The sequence below is a fragment of the Monodelphis domestica genome, chromosome 2 (assembly GCF_027887165.1).
Source record: "Monodelphis domestica isolate mMonDom1 chromosome 2, mMonDom1.pri, whole genome shotgun sequence".
Classification (NCBI taxonomy): domain Eukaryota; kingdom Metazoa; phylum Chordata; class Mammalia; order Didelphimorphia; family Didelphidae; genus Monodelphis; species Monodelphis domestica.
This window is the reverse complement of record NC_077228.1, coordinates 197119571-197136836: the sequence shown is the minus strand read 5'-3', so window position 1 is coordinate 197136836 and position 17266 is coordinate 197119571. Positions and strand designations below refer to the sequence as shown.

The window sequence follows — 17266 nt, the reverse complement described above, 5'->3', positions numbered from 1 at the left end:
GTGGTAAGGGCTAGGCCATGGGGGTCAAGGGACTTGCCCAGGGTCACACAGCTAGGAAGTGTCTGAGGCCAGATTTGAGCCTAGGACCTCCCATCTCTAGGCCTGGCTTTCAATCCACTTAGCCGCCCAGCTGCCCCTGAAAGGGCCCATTTGTTAACAAATATAATGACTTTTTTTTGGGGTGTCAAAGAACTAGAAACTAAGGGAATCCCCATCAACTGGTGAATGGTTGAACAAATGATGGCATATCAAAGTAAAGCAATACCAATGTGCTGTAAGAAATGATGAAAGGGATGAGGTTTCACACACAACACTGTAAAGACAAATCATTTTGAAATTTTAAAAAAAATTTGAAATTTTTAAATTTTTAGAAAGACTTGGGGGCACCTAGGGGGTTAAGTAGATAGAAATCCAGGTCTGGAGATGGGGGTCCCAGGTTCAAATTTGGCCTCAGACATTTCTTAGCTGTCACTTAATGCCCTTGACTAGCCTTTACCATTCTTCTGCCTTGGAATGGATTCTTATCCATTCCAAGGCAGAAGGTAAGGGCTTAAAAATGAAAAAAAAAAAAAGACTGAAGAGCTTTGAGTATTGCAATGACCAATCATTCTTCCAGGGAGGTAATGATGAGGCTACCCAATTCCTGACAGATTCAAGAGGCAGAATTACACATACATTTTTGAACACAGATAAAATAGGAATATAGTTTTGCTTCACTATGCATTTTTTTGTTTTGTTTTAATATGGGTGGTGGTGGTAAGGAGAGAAAATAAGTGCTTGTTAATCTAAAAAAGCTTTTAAAATGATCAACTTCTTACTGTTTAATTATACTTAGTCACTGAGTCAATAACTAGAAAAACTTTAGGAGTTCTCTCCATATCCACTTAAAAAAACACATATAAAACCCAGTCGAATTGCGCATTGGCTACAGGAGGGGGGGTGGGAAGAGGGGAAGGAAAGAACATGATTCATGTAACTATAGAAAAATATCCTAAATAAATTAAATAAAATAAAAAATAAAGATGAAGCTAATGGGGAAAAATGGGTCCATGACTGAAACATAAATGGTTATTAGGACTTATCTTGCACTTAACTGAAATGATATTATTACGGCTGTCTCCTCCTATTTCTCATTTCAGACTGATGAGAAATTCTGAAAATCTGTCGTAGGCCTCCTCTGGGTGTGTGGGTGCTGTGTGCAAGAGAGTAGAGGGTTCCAGGCCACAGGGCCGACTGGGCTGGATGGCTGCAGTGGGGGCAGGGGCAATTAATGAGTGAAGGACTTGCAGAGATGGGGCTGAGGCCACCGGGGCTGCTTTTCTCATCTCATGGTTTTATAAACCCTAAAAACACTCATCGCATTTTATCCATCTTCTGCAGACGTTTTACCATATGAATATGATGCCAAATTGTGGCACTGAAACTTATATAAAGCATTCCTTAATCTGAAAAAGGTTTAATCATGACACCTCTTAAGCTTAGCTTACTTCAGCTACCATTGATTGAATGCCTAGCCTTAGGAGTCTACCAAATAGTTGGTAGAAAGACTGAAAACTCAAGGGAAATAACCCTAGGGAAAAATGACAAGACAAAATATGAGTAAGTGGTTGTATGAAGGGCTTCTAGGTAGCCCAGTGGTTTGAACTCTGGGCCTGGAATCAGGAAGACTCATCTTCCTGAGTCAGTCTCAGACACTGGCCAAGTGTGTTTGCCTCAGTTTCCTCATCTGTCAAATGAGTTAGAGAAGGAAATGGCAAACCACTCCAATATCTCTGCTAAGAAAACCCTAAATGGACTCATGAAGAGACTGAAACAACAGAATAACAAGGGGCTTAATAGCACAGGCTGCCTAAAGAAATGTTTGGGGAACAAAAAGTAATTTTGGGCTTGGGAAGGAAGCCTTCTTGTGGGTCACAAAGGATGGATAGAATTATTTGTAGCAGAAAGTCAGAATAAATATGGGACAAATCAAGGGAAGGCAGAAAGGAAGGAAGATTCGAAGAGAGGAAATTAAAGCATTCTGGTTGAAGTGGAAGGTCAATATTGGGTAGAAGTAAGGAATAGGTTGGACAGGTATAGTAGGGCTGGTTAGTAGAGGGTTCTGAATGCCAGATTGAGTTTGGTTTGGATTCAAAAGACAGCTCCCATATATATTCTTGAAAAATGATGTTTTAGGAAGTGGTAGTATACAAAATGGATTAGAAAAGAGGGGAAACAGAGATAGATCTGCTAAAAGAACACCAAACCAAGAACAAAACCAAGATGATTATTTCAAGACAAAAACCAAAGAGAGAATAAAACGTACAGTGGATCAGATCTTTCTTTTGTAACTCAACAATCGACCTTAATGGAAGAAGAGACAGGGGCAGCTAGGTAGCTAAGTGGATAGAGGGCTACAGCCTGGAGCTGGGAGATCCTGGGTTCACATCTAACCTTAAACACTCCTAGCAGTGTGACTTTGGACAAGTCACTTGATCCCAGTTGCCTAGCCAATATCATCCTTCTGCCCTGAATCCAATAATGCATAGTACAGATTCTAAGTCAGAAAGTAAGAGCTTTTTAAAAAAATTATTTAATTGGTCAATTTAGAATACTTTTCTTTGGTTATATGACTATGTTCTTTCCCTCCCCTCTCCTCATCCCTCCTATAGCCGACATGTGTCAGACGGTAAGAATTTAAAAAAAGAGAAAAAAGGGTAAACTACAGACAAATTCACCATGGGCTCTGAAGTTTCACTTTTTTTTAAACCCTTACCTTCATTAATATGGAAACATATTTTTCATGATTGCACATGTAAAATCTATATGAGACTGCTTACCATTTCAAGGGGGATTTGGAGAGAGGGAGGGAGAAGGAGAATTTGAGCCTTAATATTCTTTGAAAAATGTTGGAAACTATTTTTACATATAATTAGGAAAAAAAGAAATGGGGAACCCCCCTCCCCTTTACTTTTGTCTTAGGACCGACACTGTGTATTGGTTCCAAGGCAGAAGAGCAGTAAGGGTGAGGCAATTGAGATCAAGTGACTTGCCCAGGGTCACACAGCTAGGATGTGTCTGAGGTCAGATTTTGAGGTTCCACTTCTAAGAAGAACATACCTCTGAATACCGCTATATTGAGAGGAGGGGCTGAAAAAAAAAGGACCACAAAGCTTTAGATTTTCCAAACAATTCACTGAGAGTGGTGCCCAAATGAGGAAGCATAATATAACTTTTAGAGCTCCAGGGACCTGCTTTAATTAACTCAGCCTCTAGACCAGGTTTTCTTGGTCCTTTCACTTAAGGACGGAGGTCCAGGACATTTTCCCTTGGGATGAAAACCCATTGATAATTCTGGGCATGAATTCTCCCTTTCATTAATTCACTTCCTTCATTTAGGTCTGATGCTTCAGAATTGGTAGCACCTGCAGGAGAAAACAGCTGAGTGCTAAAAGTTGTAAGAGGCAAAACATTGAGAGGAAAAAAGAAAAAAAAAAGAAAACTTCTGGATGAGTGGAAATAAGTAACTGAATTCTGTGGTTAACAAAACGACCATTGTTCATTGTGAAGAAGATAGAAGAGCCTCACACCTTCACGTGCAAGCTACTTGCCATCATCAAGTCCCTCATCTCTGAGTTACGGTAACTTCAACAGCACAGATGTTTATCAGTCACCTGTAGAGATGATGACTCAATGTGTATGAAACTCACCAGGGTGAGCGACAGCAATCGAAAAGCCAAGAGCTCACGTTTCTTCGGTGACACACTCATTTGAAAAAAGGTGAGTCAAACCACAAAAATGTAACTGCTTCCGAACCCACACTGGACCTGGAGTCCGGCTTCAATTCAGTCACCGAACGTTCCTTGAACGATCGGAGATGCCAGCTCCAGGCTGAACCCGAGGCTCCTTGCCAATGAAAATACAACATGCAAAGTGAAGGACTAACCGGGCTACCTGTTCTCCCAACAGAGTCCCAAGTTAAGGACATTGCTCATTTTACATAAGAATAAAACCATGCCACAATTTGTTCATAGGAATTCATAGGATTTAGGGTTGGAAGGGTCGGAAGAAAGGGGATATTATCTGGTCCAATTCCCTCATTTGATGGACTGATGTTGGCCATTTTCTCTCCTTCTTCTCGTTCTTTAAAAGTAGAGATTTGCGGGCAGCTGGGTGGCTCAGTGGATTGAGAGCCAGGTCTAAAGACTAGGAAGTCCTGGGTTCAAATGTGAATTCAGACACTTCCTAACTGGGTGACCCTGGGAAAGTCACTTGCCTAGCCTTTACTGCTCTTCTGCTTTGGAACCAATACACAGTATTGATTCTAAAACAGAATGTAAGGGTTTAAAATTTTTTTAATAAAAGTGGGGATTCCTTGTATACCTTTTGATCCAGCAATACCACTACTAGGTCTGTATCTCAAAGAGATAAAAAGAAATGGGGATGGACCTGTTTGTACAAAAATATTTATAGCTGCACTTTTTGTGGTGGCAAAAATTGGAAAATGAGGGGATGTCCCTCGATTGGGGAATGGCTGAACAAATTGTGGTATCTGATGGTGATGGAATACTATTGTGCTAAAAGGGATGATGAACAGGATGATTTCAGAAAGAGCTGGAAAGACCTTCATGTACTGATGCCGAGTAAAATAAGCAGAACCAGGAGAATATTGTATGCAGTAACTGAAATATGGTGGGATGACCAAATGTGATAGACTTTGCTACTATTAGCAATGCAATGACCCAGGACAATTCTGAGGGACTTAAGAGAAAGAACACTATCCACATCCAGAGAAAACTGTGGGAGTAGACATGTAGAATAAAAACATATGATCCGGGGGCAGCTGGGTAGCTCAGTGGATTGAGAGCCAGGCCTAGAGATGGGAGGTCCTGGGTTCAAATCAGGCCTCAGACACTTCCCAGCTGGGTGACCCTGGGCAAGTCACTTGACCCCCATTGCCTAGCCCTTACCACTCTTCTGCCTTGGAAACAATACACAGTATTGACTCCAAGATGGAAGGTAAGGGTTTAAAAAACAAAAACAAAAACATATGATCGGTTATTTGTTTATTTAGGTATATGACTTGGGGTTTTGGTCTCATAAGATTATTCACTTATAAAAATGAATAATATGGAAATAGGTTTTACATGATAATACATGCATAACCCAGGTTGAATTGCTTGTCAACTCTGGGAGTAGGGAGGGAGAGACAACATGAATCATCTAACTTTGGAAAACGGATGTAGAAATTTATTATTAAGATAAATATAAAAATTTTAAAAATAAAAAACTAAAAGTGAGACTTCTTTATTTTTGTGTCATAGGCTCCATGGGTAGTCTTGTAAAGCCTACGGACCCCTTTTCAGAATAACACTTTTTTAAAAACCCTTTCCTTCTTCTGCCTTAGTATCAATGCTGTGTAAGGGCTGGGCAATGGGGGTTAAGTGACTTACACAGGCTCACACAGATAGAAAATATCTGAGCACAGATTTGAATTAGGAACTCCCATCTCTAGGCCTGGCTTTCAATCCATTGAGTCACCCACTTGCTCCCTCTTAGTATCAGTTCTAAGACCGAAGAAAGGCAAGGGTAGGCAATAGGGGTTAAAGTGACTTGTCCAGGATCACAAAACTAGGAAGGATCTGAGGCCAGATTTGAACCAGGTCCTCCCAATTCACTGTGCTCCAAGAATAATGCTTTTAAGTGCATAAAATAAATATCCAGGATTATACTGAAATATGGTGATATAAAAATAAATAGTTCTTCCAGGTAAGGAAGCCTTGATCAAGTCCAATTCCCTCATTTTACAGTGGAGGAAACTGAGGTCTATAGAGGAGAAGGGACTTGCCCAAGGTCACATATATATATTTTTTATTTTTATTTTTTAAAACCTTACCTTCCATCTTGGAGTCCATACTGTGTATTGGCTCCAAGGCAGAAGAGTGGTAAGGGCCAGGCAATGGGGGTCAAGTGACTTGCCCAGGGTCACACAGCTAGGACCAAGGTCACATATTATGCACAAGGGCAGAAGGCTAGATAAGGTATTCCATAATTCATACTTCATACCTTACCCATCTCCGTGGAAGCTGAGATCTTCAGAAAACCACGTCCTAGAGGCAACTAGGTGGCCCACTGGATAGAGCACCATGTCTGGAGTCAGGAGGACATCAGTTCAAATCTGACCTCAGATACTTCCTAGCTGTGTGACCCTGGGAAAATCACTTAATCCGGTTTGCCTAGCATATGCCTTTCTGTCTTAAGAGTGTTACTGAGACAGAAAATAAGGGTTAAAAAAAAGGTGGAACCTAGAGACCCCTTCTCAAGTTGATGTTTTTAAAAGAACAAAAGATTACAAGGGAAACCGAGTACTGTCAAACTATTAAAAACAGCCCCCACCAAATTCAGGGAGCTTAGATGAAGAACATCTGTTTTAGAGGGTGTCAATCCTTAGTCCCTAGGCCAAACCCCAATTTGCGTCATTTGCCCCCAGATACAATAGTCTTCATTTCCTGTTCTACAACTGTTGGGTAGTGTGGGCACGAGCTTGTTAACATCTTCACAAGACGTGAACGAGCCTTAGGTGTCATTGTCTAGAAGGGCTGGGAGGGACCTTGAAAGATCACTTGGTAATCATGAGGGTACGCAAGGAAGTCTGCTGAAGAGATGAGTAAGATTGGGTCAATCTTTGCAGAATCTATAGTTACCGGAATGAGAAAAAGGTAACCTTAGCCCCATTTCTACAACTTGACACCAGATGGTTTTGGTCTTCCCGTGCTCAACTTCAGGGGGTGCCTACACGGCCCAGAAGGGTCTGCAGACACATTTCAGGAGATCCATAAACTTGGAGGGGGGAAATATGACATCTTTATAGTCACTAAGTTCTAACGGAAATGTAGTCTTTCAATTATTTAAAAATATGCTTCTGGGAGGGGGCAGCTGGGTGGCTCAGTGGATGGAGAGCCAGGCCTAGAGATAGGAGGTCCTGGGTTCAAATGTGGCCTCAGACACTTCCCAGCTGTGTGACCCTGGGCAAGTCACTTGACCCCCATTGCCTAGCTCTTACCACTCTTCTGCCTTGAAACCAATACACAGTACTGATTCTAAGATGGAAGGTAAGGGTCTAAAAAAATTTTAAATAAACAAACAAATAAAAAATATATGTATGCTTCTGGGAAAGGGCCCACAGATTTCACTAGACTGCCAAGGGGTTCATAACATAAAAATGGGTGGGAATCCCTCAACTAGAAGGATACCATAGTTTGATCTCCTTTTTCTTTTGATCTTTGTATAGAGCAGCTAGATGGGACTCTAGATGGAGTCCTAGGCCTGGAGTAGGGAAGATCTGAATTCAAATCCAGTCTCAGATACTTACTAGTTGTATGACCTGGGGGCAATTTACTTCATTCTGCTTGCCTCAGTTTCTTCAATCTGTCAAATGAGTTGGAGAAGAAAATGGCAAACCTCTCCAGTATCTTTGCCAAGAAAACCCCAAATAGGGTCACAAAGAATCAGAAACCACTGAACAATATCTTTGTTTTCCCTCCGGCACTTTGTATAGTACTTTGCACAAAGTAAGCTTTTTACTAAGTGTTTTTTGGTTGATTGGTTTTGGGGTCTGGTTTTATGGAAGTAGTACTGCTCAGTCCAATTCAAGAACCAATTCTTTCAATGAACAGTGTCTACAGCTAGGTGCTGGGGAAGAAAAACGTAGCAGGAGGACCCCAAATGACTGACAATTCTTGCTCTGCGCCGGTTACTGACTGTAGCCAAGGAAAAGCATTGAACATGGTCTCTCGTGGCTGGGGCAGCTGGCAGCAATTCTCAAAAGAATTAGGGTAAGGGGTATGGTGATAGCACCTGGCCCACACATCATTTTTGGCTAATACATTCATATAATATACATTGATTGAGCACTTGCTCTGTGTAAGGCATTATGCTCAAAGCCAGGGGGGATATAAAAATTAATTAAATTGGTTTCTACCCCTAAGGAACTTATAAATTAATAGGAAGGAAAAGACATAAGCACCATTTAAGTGGTATGAAATGCAAAAGGAGGCCAAAAGACTGATTCCCCTGATTACTCATTCGAGCATTTTTATCACCTCGATGGGTAAAATAGAAGAATATTTTCAGATGTTTGGCTATATTGTCTAGTTGTCATTTGGGAGAAAGCTGCTCCCTCCTCACAAGTTCTGATGGCTCTCTATTAGAACAGTGAGCTCTTTGAGAGCAAGTTCTATTTTGGCCTTTCTTTCTCTCTCCAGAACTTAGCACAGTGCCTATCCCGTAGTAAATGCTTTAAAAATGCCTGACTGCCAGTACCAGGCTTTAATCTAGATTATAAAGCAGTAATGATCAAAACTATCTGGTACTGACTAAGAAATAGAAAGATGATAGATCAGCAGAACAGAACAGACATAGTACAAACAGTAGTAAAAGATGACAGTAACCTTTTATTTGACCAAAGGATAGATTTAAGTTTTGGTGATAAAAAGTCATTATTTGGTAAAAAGTGCTGGGGCAGTTGGAAGGGAGTTCAGCAGAACAGTCTCTTACACCATTCACTAAGATAAGATGAAAATGGATGCATGACCTAGACATAAAAGGAGATATCATAAGCAATTAGAAAAGGGAACAAACTACCTATCAAATTTATGGAAAGATGCACTTATGAGTCAAAAAGAAATGTAAAATAGATAACTTTTGTTACGTTAAGTTAAAAAGTTTCTGTACAAATAAAATGAATGTAGCTAAGATTAGAATGAAAGCAGAAAATTGGAGAAAATTTTTATAAAGAATTTCTCAGATAAAGGTCTCATATCTAAAATATATAGAGAACTCTGTAAAAGAAATAAGAAAAAGAGACATCCCCAATTGATAAATGGGCAAAAGTCTATTTCATCTAAAAACACAGTTTTTAGATGAAGAAATCAAAGCCATACATAGGTATATGAAAACAAGCTCTAAATCACTACTGATTAGAGAAATGCAAACCAAAACAATTTTTTGATATCTTCTCCTGCCTATCAGTTTGGCTAAAATGATAATAGGGCAAAATAACAAATGGAGGGGATGTGGAAAAATGGGGACACTAATACATTGCTGGTGGAACTGTGAACTGATCCAACCTTTCTGGAGAGCAATCTGGAATTATACCCAGAGAGTTATAAAACTATACATACCCTTAGGACTAGCTGGGGCTGCTTCTCAAGGAGATTGGGGGGAGTGTTAGGAAAAGAACCTATATGTTCCAATATATTTATAGCAACTCTCTTTGTGGTGACAAAGAACTGGAAATTGAGGGGGATGCCTATCATTTGAGAAATGGCCAAAAATTGTGGTATATGATTGTGATGGAATATTATTGTGCCAAAAGAAATGATGAGAAGGCTAATCAAAAAAATAAACTTGCAAAGACCGACATGAAGTAATGAAGAGTGAAACAAGTAATTATATGCAGCTACAGGATTAATATTTGAAGAATAAATCGTGAATGTTCACCTCCAGAGAATGAACTGAAAAGTAGAAACACGAAAAGACAGGATTGATACACATATATCTTTTGGATGGATGTTACCTTTTAAGGTGCAGGGAGGGAAGGAAGGGAGCTGAGATGTCTGGGAATAAATTCTATTAATTAAATGAAAAAAAAAAAGGCTTGGCTGCACGTTTACTTGTTACCCCTCATACCTAGACTTTTCTCCCTCCTCATCTTTGCCTCTTGGCTTCCTTTAAGTCTCAGCTGAAATCTCACCTTCTGCAAAAAAAAACAAAACAAAAAAACAAACCTTTCTTGGTCTCTTAATTAATGCCTTTCCTGTTGATTAGTTCCAATTTTCTTTGTATATAACTTGTTTGTGCATATAATTGTTTGCAGGTTTCCTCCATTTGTTCTCTCTCTCTCTCTCTCTCTCTCTCTCTCCCTCTCTCCCTCTTTCCCTCTCTCCAGAAAGGTGGTAAGGGAAGGGCTAGGCAATGGGGCTTAAGTTACTTGGCCAGGATCACACAGCTAGGCTACATTTGAACACAGGATCTCCTGTCTCTAGACCCAGCTCTCTATCCACTGAGCCACCTAGCTGCTCCTTAATAAGCAATTTCTGACTTGCTGATTTCATTGTTACTGACAGGTCCCCATTAGTGATTGGGTTGTCAGAATGACGCCTCTCAGAAAAAATGTGTTTATTTCATAAGAGACCTTGACAGTTAACTCCTCACTGTGGATGTGGTCTCAGGCTAAGCAGTGAGTAAAAGTCCCCAGCCTCTGACTCCCTACGGGAAGAAACGAGAGAAAAGAACAGAGATCTGTAAGAAAGGGGATGAGAGGGCAGCTTTACAGCACAGTCGATAAGAGTGCCAGGGCTGGAGTTGGGAGGACCTGGGTTCAAATTTGGCTTCAGATGCTTCCCAGCTGTGTGACCCCAACTGTCCAGCTCGTGCCAAGCTTCTGCCTTAGAATGGCTACTAAGACAAAAGGTAAAGGGTTATTTAAAAAAAGAGAAGAAAAGGAATGAGAAAGAGCTAAGAGAGTGACAGGGGAGAGGGGAGAAACTGCAGAGGGGTCACAATGTTTTGTTTTGGCGGCAGAACAATTTGTGCTCTGCAAGAAGGATGCCATTTGTTTCAGGGGAGACAGCTAGTTTCTCTTTCTTCTAGACTGTGATCTCCTCAAGGGCAAAGGGATTGTCTTTAGCCTCTTTTTTGTATTTTAAAGCTTTGCCCAGTACCTGGAACATAGTAGACACTTAATAAATATTTATTGATTATTATTGATTGACTCTTTTCAGCACAACCTTAGAGCTAGCTGCCAGTACATGTAGACAGACAGACAAACAGACACCCCAATCCACCTGTTCACCCACTGAATGAGCTTTTCTCCCCCCAGTTTTCACTCTTTCAAGTTTTTTTTTCCCTGACTCAAAGCTGGCCACAGTACATCCTCCCCAAACCTGATCAGTGAAGCTTAGAGGCCAGGGATCCTTAAGGCCTCTGAGAGGGGAGAGGTATAAGCAGTTTTTGCTCTCAGAAACAGGTAGCGAAACTGCTTCCTTGAGTTTTTTTAGCAAAAGGAAGCAGTTTCTCATCAGCTGCTTCACAGTATATTATTCTGAAGTGTCAGAATTTCACTAACACTCATCAAGAAACATTTGTGTGTGTGTGTGTGTGTGTGTGTGTGTTGTTGTATTTTGTTTTGTTTTAAGCCATTACCTTCTGTCTTAGAATCACTACTGTGTCTTGGTTCCAAGGCAGAAGAGCAGGAAGGGCTGCTTACTTAACTGGGGGTTAAGTGACTTGCCCAGGGTCACACAGCTAGGAAGTGTCTGAGGTCACAAATGAACCCAGGACTTCCCACCTCTGAGCCTGGCTCTCTACCTACTAAGCCACCTAGCTGTCCTTGTGCTAACATTTTTGACATGAAGAAAACAGTCTTTAATAAAGGAATAAGTCAATTTAAAAAGTAAAGGAAACTCTGGAGCATATTCCTTGTTCTATTCTGTTTTGAGGAGGAAAGAAAATTTAGAGAAAAGAATTGTGCTTTCCCCCCCTTTGTCCTCAAGATGGAAAAATCCGTGCCTCCACTTTGGGTTTAGAGGTTCAATGATGGCCTTGTTAAGAGTCACGACAAATAAGATTCTGGCAGTAAAACAAGATTCTGAGAAAGGAAAATTTGGGAAGGATTTGTACTATCAAAAGCAACATCCTGGCCTTTCACAAGAATAGCTAAAAAAAGTTTATTTCTTTAAAAAAAAAACCCAACCAAAAAAACCCTCTTACCTTCTGTCTTAGATTCGATACTAAGTGTCAGTTCTAAGGCGGAAGAGCAAAAAGAGCTAGGCAATTAGGACCAAATGTTTGCTTGGAGTTAGACGGCTAAGAAGTATCTGAGGCTAAATTTGAACCCAGGATCTACTATCTCCAGGCCTGGCTCTCTATCCACTGAGCTACCTAGGTGCCCCTTTGAACATTTATTTCAATAATGTAAGAATGAGTATATTCTATCATGTAATTTCCTACTTCACAGAGAATTTTCTGAAGAACCACTCAGAAATGGGTTTTCTCTTTCTTCCCTCCATTGGAAGCTTGTATTTACAGTCTTGTTCCCCAACAAAAGCAATTTCTGCTTGTCCAGACTGCTCTAAGCTTTCATCAAGGTTGTGGCCCTTCATTTGTAGCCTATGAAAAGCGGTGCCCGATTTGGGTGTGCTACCCAGAGTGTCGGTACCCCCAGGCTGCCCCGATGGTACATTTTGACCTTTGCCTGTACAGTTCAAGAGGTTAAGAAAGCCAAGGTTGGTTCTGAGTACTCTGTAGTTGGCTTCAGATATTAAAGGGAGTGACTCATTCTTCTTTCACACCTTACCCATCTTCCTGGGAGCTGATGTCTTCTGAAAATCATGTCCTAGTTCTTTAGATAGTCAGAAAAAAGAACTCTACCCCGCCTTCTTTTTCTGGGGATATCACCAGAAAAGAGCAAAGGAGATCACCTCCAGATTCTTTCATACTACTTTTCCCACACACACTGCTGCTGACATACATACACAGAGCACCCACAGATACCTCATTTTTATTTCTTTCTTGGCATTCAAAACTTTTCATTGAAAGTTAGTTCTAGTTAAATGACTCCGGTTACCTCTAGGATAAAATACAAAATTCTCTATTTGGCATTCAAAGCCATTATAATAACCAAGCCCCCTGTAACTTTCTTCTTTTTTTAAAAACCTTACTTTCTATCTTAATAATAGTTCTAAGACAGAAGAGTGGTAAGGACCAGGCAAATGGGATAAAATGATTTACCTAAGGTCATACAGCTTGGAAGTCTGAAGCCACATTTGAATCCCAAGTTTTCCCAGCTCAAGTTCTGGAATTCTAATTCACTGTGCCACCTAATTGAACTTATCTTTCCAGTCTTTTACTCTCAGATCTAATGACCCTGGCCTTTTTGCTGTTTCTTCTCTCTGTCTCTCTCTCTTTTTGGAAGTCTGAAGTCAAATTTGAACCTGTCTCCTCAACTCCAGGCCTAGAATTCTATCCACTGTGCCACCTGGCTGCCCCTATCTTTCCAGACTTATAACTCTCACTCCCTTGTTTACTCTCAGATCTAATGACACTGGCCTCCTTGCTGTTTTTTTTCTTCCTTCCTTCCTTTATTTCTTCCTCTCTTCCTTTCTTTCTTCTCTTCCTTCCTTCCTTCCTTTTTCCCTCTCTTCCTTCCTTTCTTCTCTCTTCCTTCCTTCCTTTCTCTCTTCCTTCCTCCCTCCCTTCCTTCCTCTCTCCCTTTCTTTCTTCCTCTCTTTCCTTCCTTCCCCTCTTCCTTTCTTCCTTTCTTCTTGGAAGTCTGAAGTCAGATCTAATGACAATGGCCTCCTTGTTTTTTTCTTCTGTCTCTCTGTCTCTGTCTCTATCTGCTTCCCATTTTAGAATCAATACTGTTCCAAGGCAGAAGAGCAATATGGAGTAGGTAATGGGAGTTATATGACTTGCCCAGGGTCACATAGGCAAGGAAGTATCTGAAGTCAGGTTTGAACATAGGACATCCTGTCTCTAGACCTGGCTCTCTATCTATTGAGCCACCTTGACACCCTCCTCCTTGCTGTTTCTGGAACAAGATACTCTATAGCCCAACTAAGAGCATTTTTACTGGCAACCTCCCTGCTCTCTTCTTCTTCTCCCTTCCCTAGCACCTCCTGGCTTCCCTGGCTTTTTTCAAGTCCCAGCTAAAATTCCACCTTCTACCTTTTTCAATCTACTTGACTCTTCTGTTGATTATCTCCAGTGATTCCTGTCTATAGCTTGTTTGTGCATATTTGCCTTCATGCTGTCTTCTCCATTGTATTGTGGGTTTCTTGAGGGAAGAGTTCCCCCAAAGAGACTGTCTTTTGCCATTCTTTCAGGACTTGGCACAGTGTCTGGCACACAGAAGATACTAAATAAATGTGGACTGACTGACTGAGGAAGAAGTAACTAAGAGTGAAAGTTATAAGTTAACATTGGTGGGGGAGGCAGCTAGATGGCTCAATGGATAGAATACCAGGCCTGGCATGAGTTAATCTGGCGAGATATACATCCCTTGGTGTCATAGGATACATCTCTCTCTTTCTTTCTCTCTCTCTCCCTTCCTTCCTCCCTTCCTTTTTTCCCTCCTTCCTCCCTTCCTCCTTTTGTTCCTTCCTTCCTTCCTTCTTTCCCTCCTCCCTCCCTCCTTTTGTTCCTTCCTTCCTTCCTTCCTTCCTTCCTTCCTTCCTTCCTTCCTTCCTTCCTTCCTTCCTTCCTTCCTTCCTTTTCCCAAAACTACAAGGAGGCAAGGAGGTTTTTAGCATCATGAAGATAAGTCTTCTAAGGTTGAAAGAAATTGTGTGTGAAGAGGTCTGGTGGAAGGAGTGCCCATTCTCACAAGACCAGGAATCGCTGAAGTATTAATAATTATTCATATTATTATTAATAATAATTAAGAGCTCTGTGCCTCACAGAGCACTTTATTCACAATAACCCTATAGATGGTTTACATATCACTTTTTTTTTAAACTCTCACCTTCTGTCTTGGAATCAATACTATGTATTAGTTCTAAGACAGAAGAGTGGTAAGGGCTAGGTGATGGGGGTTAAGTGACTTGTCCAGGGTCACATAGCTAGGATGTATCTGAGACCAGATTGGAATCCAGGACCTCCTGTCTCTAGGCCTGGCTCTCAATCCATTGAACCACCCAGATTCCCCTAACACTTCCAATTTTATGAATGAGGAGTCTGAGGCCCAAGGAGTTTGCTCACTTGCCCAAAGTCAATCAGGTAATAAGTGCCAGAACCAGGATTTGATTCCAAGGCCAGGAATAGTCTTCCTATAATTCATGCTGCAACTTCCTGTAAAGAAACTTGCATAATGAATGTTGCAAGCCATCCTGGTTTTTATTTATTTATTTTTTAAACCCTTACCTTCCATCTTGGAGTCAATACTGTGTATTGGCTCCAAGGCAGAAGAGTGATAAGGGCTAGGCAATGGGGGTCAAGTGACTTGCCCAGGGTCACACAGCTGGGAAGTGTCTGAGGCCAGATTTGAACCCAGGATCTCCCATCTCTAGGCCTGGCTCTCAATCCACTGAGCTACCCAGCTGCCCCCTTATTTTGATTTTTTAAACCCTTACTTTCTGTCTTAGTATCAAAAATGTTTTTAATAACACTTACTTTTTGTCTTAGAATTGATACTAACCATTGGTTCCAAGGCAGAAGAGTGGTAAAGGCTAAGCCATGAGGGTTAAGTGACTTGCCCAGGGTCACATAGCTAGGAAGTGTCTGAGGTCACATTTGAACCCAGGTCCTCCTGACTCCAGGTCTGGTGCTCTCTCCACTGTACTAGCTGCCTCACTATTCTTATTTTCAATCAGCCTGCCAGAGCTTTACAACTTGGAGGAAAAAAATGTCACAAGTGTCAAATATGGACAATGTACACCCCAAATGATAGCCATCTTGGCTGGCTCCGATAATTCTCTTCTCTTATCTCTCCCAATTCATGCTTTCTGCTGAGACATTCCCAGTTATTATAGAGGACCCAAGAGGTCCTGAATTTGGCTTCCCGCTTCTGATGACCTCTCAAAAATCACAGGTGCTGCCTTTGGATGACTCAGAAGCTGGAGGGAAACCAGCATCTAAGAACACTCAAGAAGTGATGTCAAACTCAAATAGAAACGCCAGCCAGCAATTCCTGTGGATCCATATTGACTTTGTTTCAAAATGTAATGCTATCTATGCTTCACAGTAGTTTTATTTATTTTGTTAAATATTTTATAATTCTACTGAGATCGGGCCCAGTTAGCACTTGGGAGTGTTTGACGGCTCTGCTCCAGAGTATTTGGAGGTAAACTATTTTTATTTTTTTGTAGTTCAAATGTGCTTTTACTTTTAGATTTTTAAAATCCACACATGTCATGGGACCTGGTGGGGGGGAGGTATGAGGCAAGTTTTTTGTTTTTTTTTGTGTGTGTGTGACTTGAAAAATTTTATTTAATTAATTATTTTAGAAGATTTTTCCATGGTTACAAGATTCATGTTCTTTCCCTCTTCCTCCCCACTCCTGTAGTCAAGAAGCAATTCCACTGGGTATTACATGTGTCATTGATCAAGACCTATTTCCATATTATTGATAGTTGCACCAGAGTGGTTGCTTAGAGTCTACATCCCCAGTCATATCCCCCTTGACCCATGTGATCAAGCAGTTGTTTCTCTTCTGTGTTTCTGCTCCCACAGTTCTTTCTCTGGATGTGTGGAGGTAAACTATTGAGATGCTATGACCAGGGGCAGAGAGAGAGCTTAGTGGATGGAGAGCCATACTTTGGGGATGGGAGCTCCTGGGTTCAAATCTGGCCTTAAACTCTTCCCAGCTTTGTGACCCTGGACAAGTCACTGAACCCCCATTGCCTAGCCTTTACTACTCTTCTGCCTTGGAACCAATATTTAGGATTGATTCTAAGGTGGAAGGTAAGAGTTAAAAAAAAAAAGAGATTGTGTGTGAAGGGCATTGGTGTTGATTCAAAGTATTGATATTGATTCTAAGACAGAAGATAAAGGTTTAAACAAAAAAAGAGAGAAGATAAGGATTTTATTTAAAAAAAAGGAAAAAAAAGGAATCCTATGATCACTAACAATAAAAAGTGATCAAGCTCTAAAGCATATTGTGTTATTTCTGAAATCTGTTACCTGAGACTCTAGCTCCCTCTTATAGTTCAGTCCCTTCCATAACTGGCTTGAAATTAAGCAATATATCAATCTATTATTTTCTCTGGTCCTTCTTTATTTTGTCACCCTCAGCCCTTCTGATGAAACAAACCCTTTCTCCAAATTCAAATATGACCAAAGTTTTTCTAGACAAGGTCTTTCCAGTCTTAAAAGGAAACTGTGAATGCAAACAACAATGTAGGGGGGAAGGGAAGAGGCAATAATTGAGCACCTACAATTTGCCAGGAACTATACACGTTTACAAATGATCTGATTTGATCTTCACAATGGACCTGGGAGGGAGGTGTTGTTAATACTTGTTCCCATTTTACAGCTGAGGAAACTGAGGCAGTCAGGTTAAGTGACTTGCCTAGGGTCACAAAGCTATTATGTATGTGAGGCTGGATTTGAATTCAGGTCTTCTACCTGACTCCACACTCAGCAATCAACCCACCATGCCAGAATCTGTGAATAAAGAAGGATGGAGTACTAGGTTTGGAATCTTAGAACCCAATCTGGAATCTTGCCTTTGCTGCCTTGGGCAAACTGAGCTGAGGACTCCTCATCTAGACAGTAAAGTGGGGGG

General features: G+C 40.9%; 1 protein-coding gene across 2 annotated transcripts in view; it reads right to left on the bottom strand.

Annotated features, from left to right (window-relative positions):
- Positions 1–17266, bottom strand: part of IKZF3 (IKAROS family zinc finger 3) — a 96606-nt gene that overhangs the window by 6779 nt on the left and 72561 nt on the right. The gene's annotated exons all lie outside the window — the stretch shown is intronic.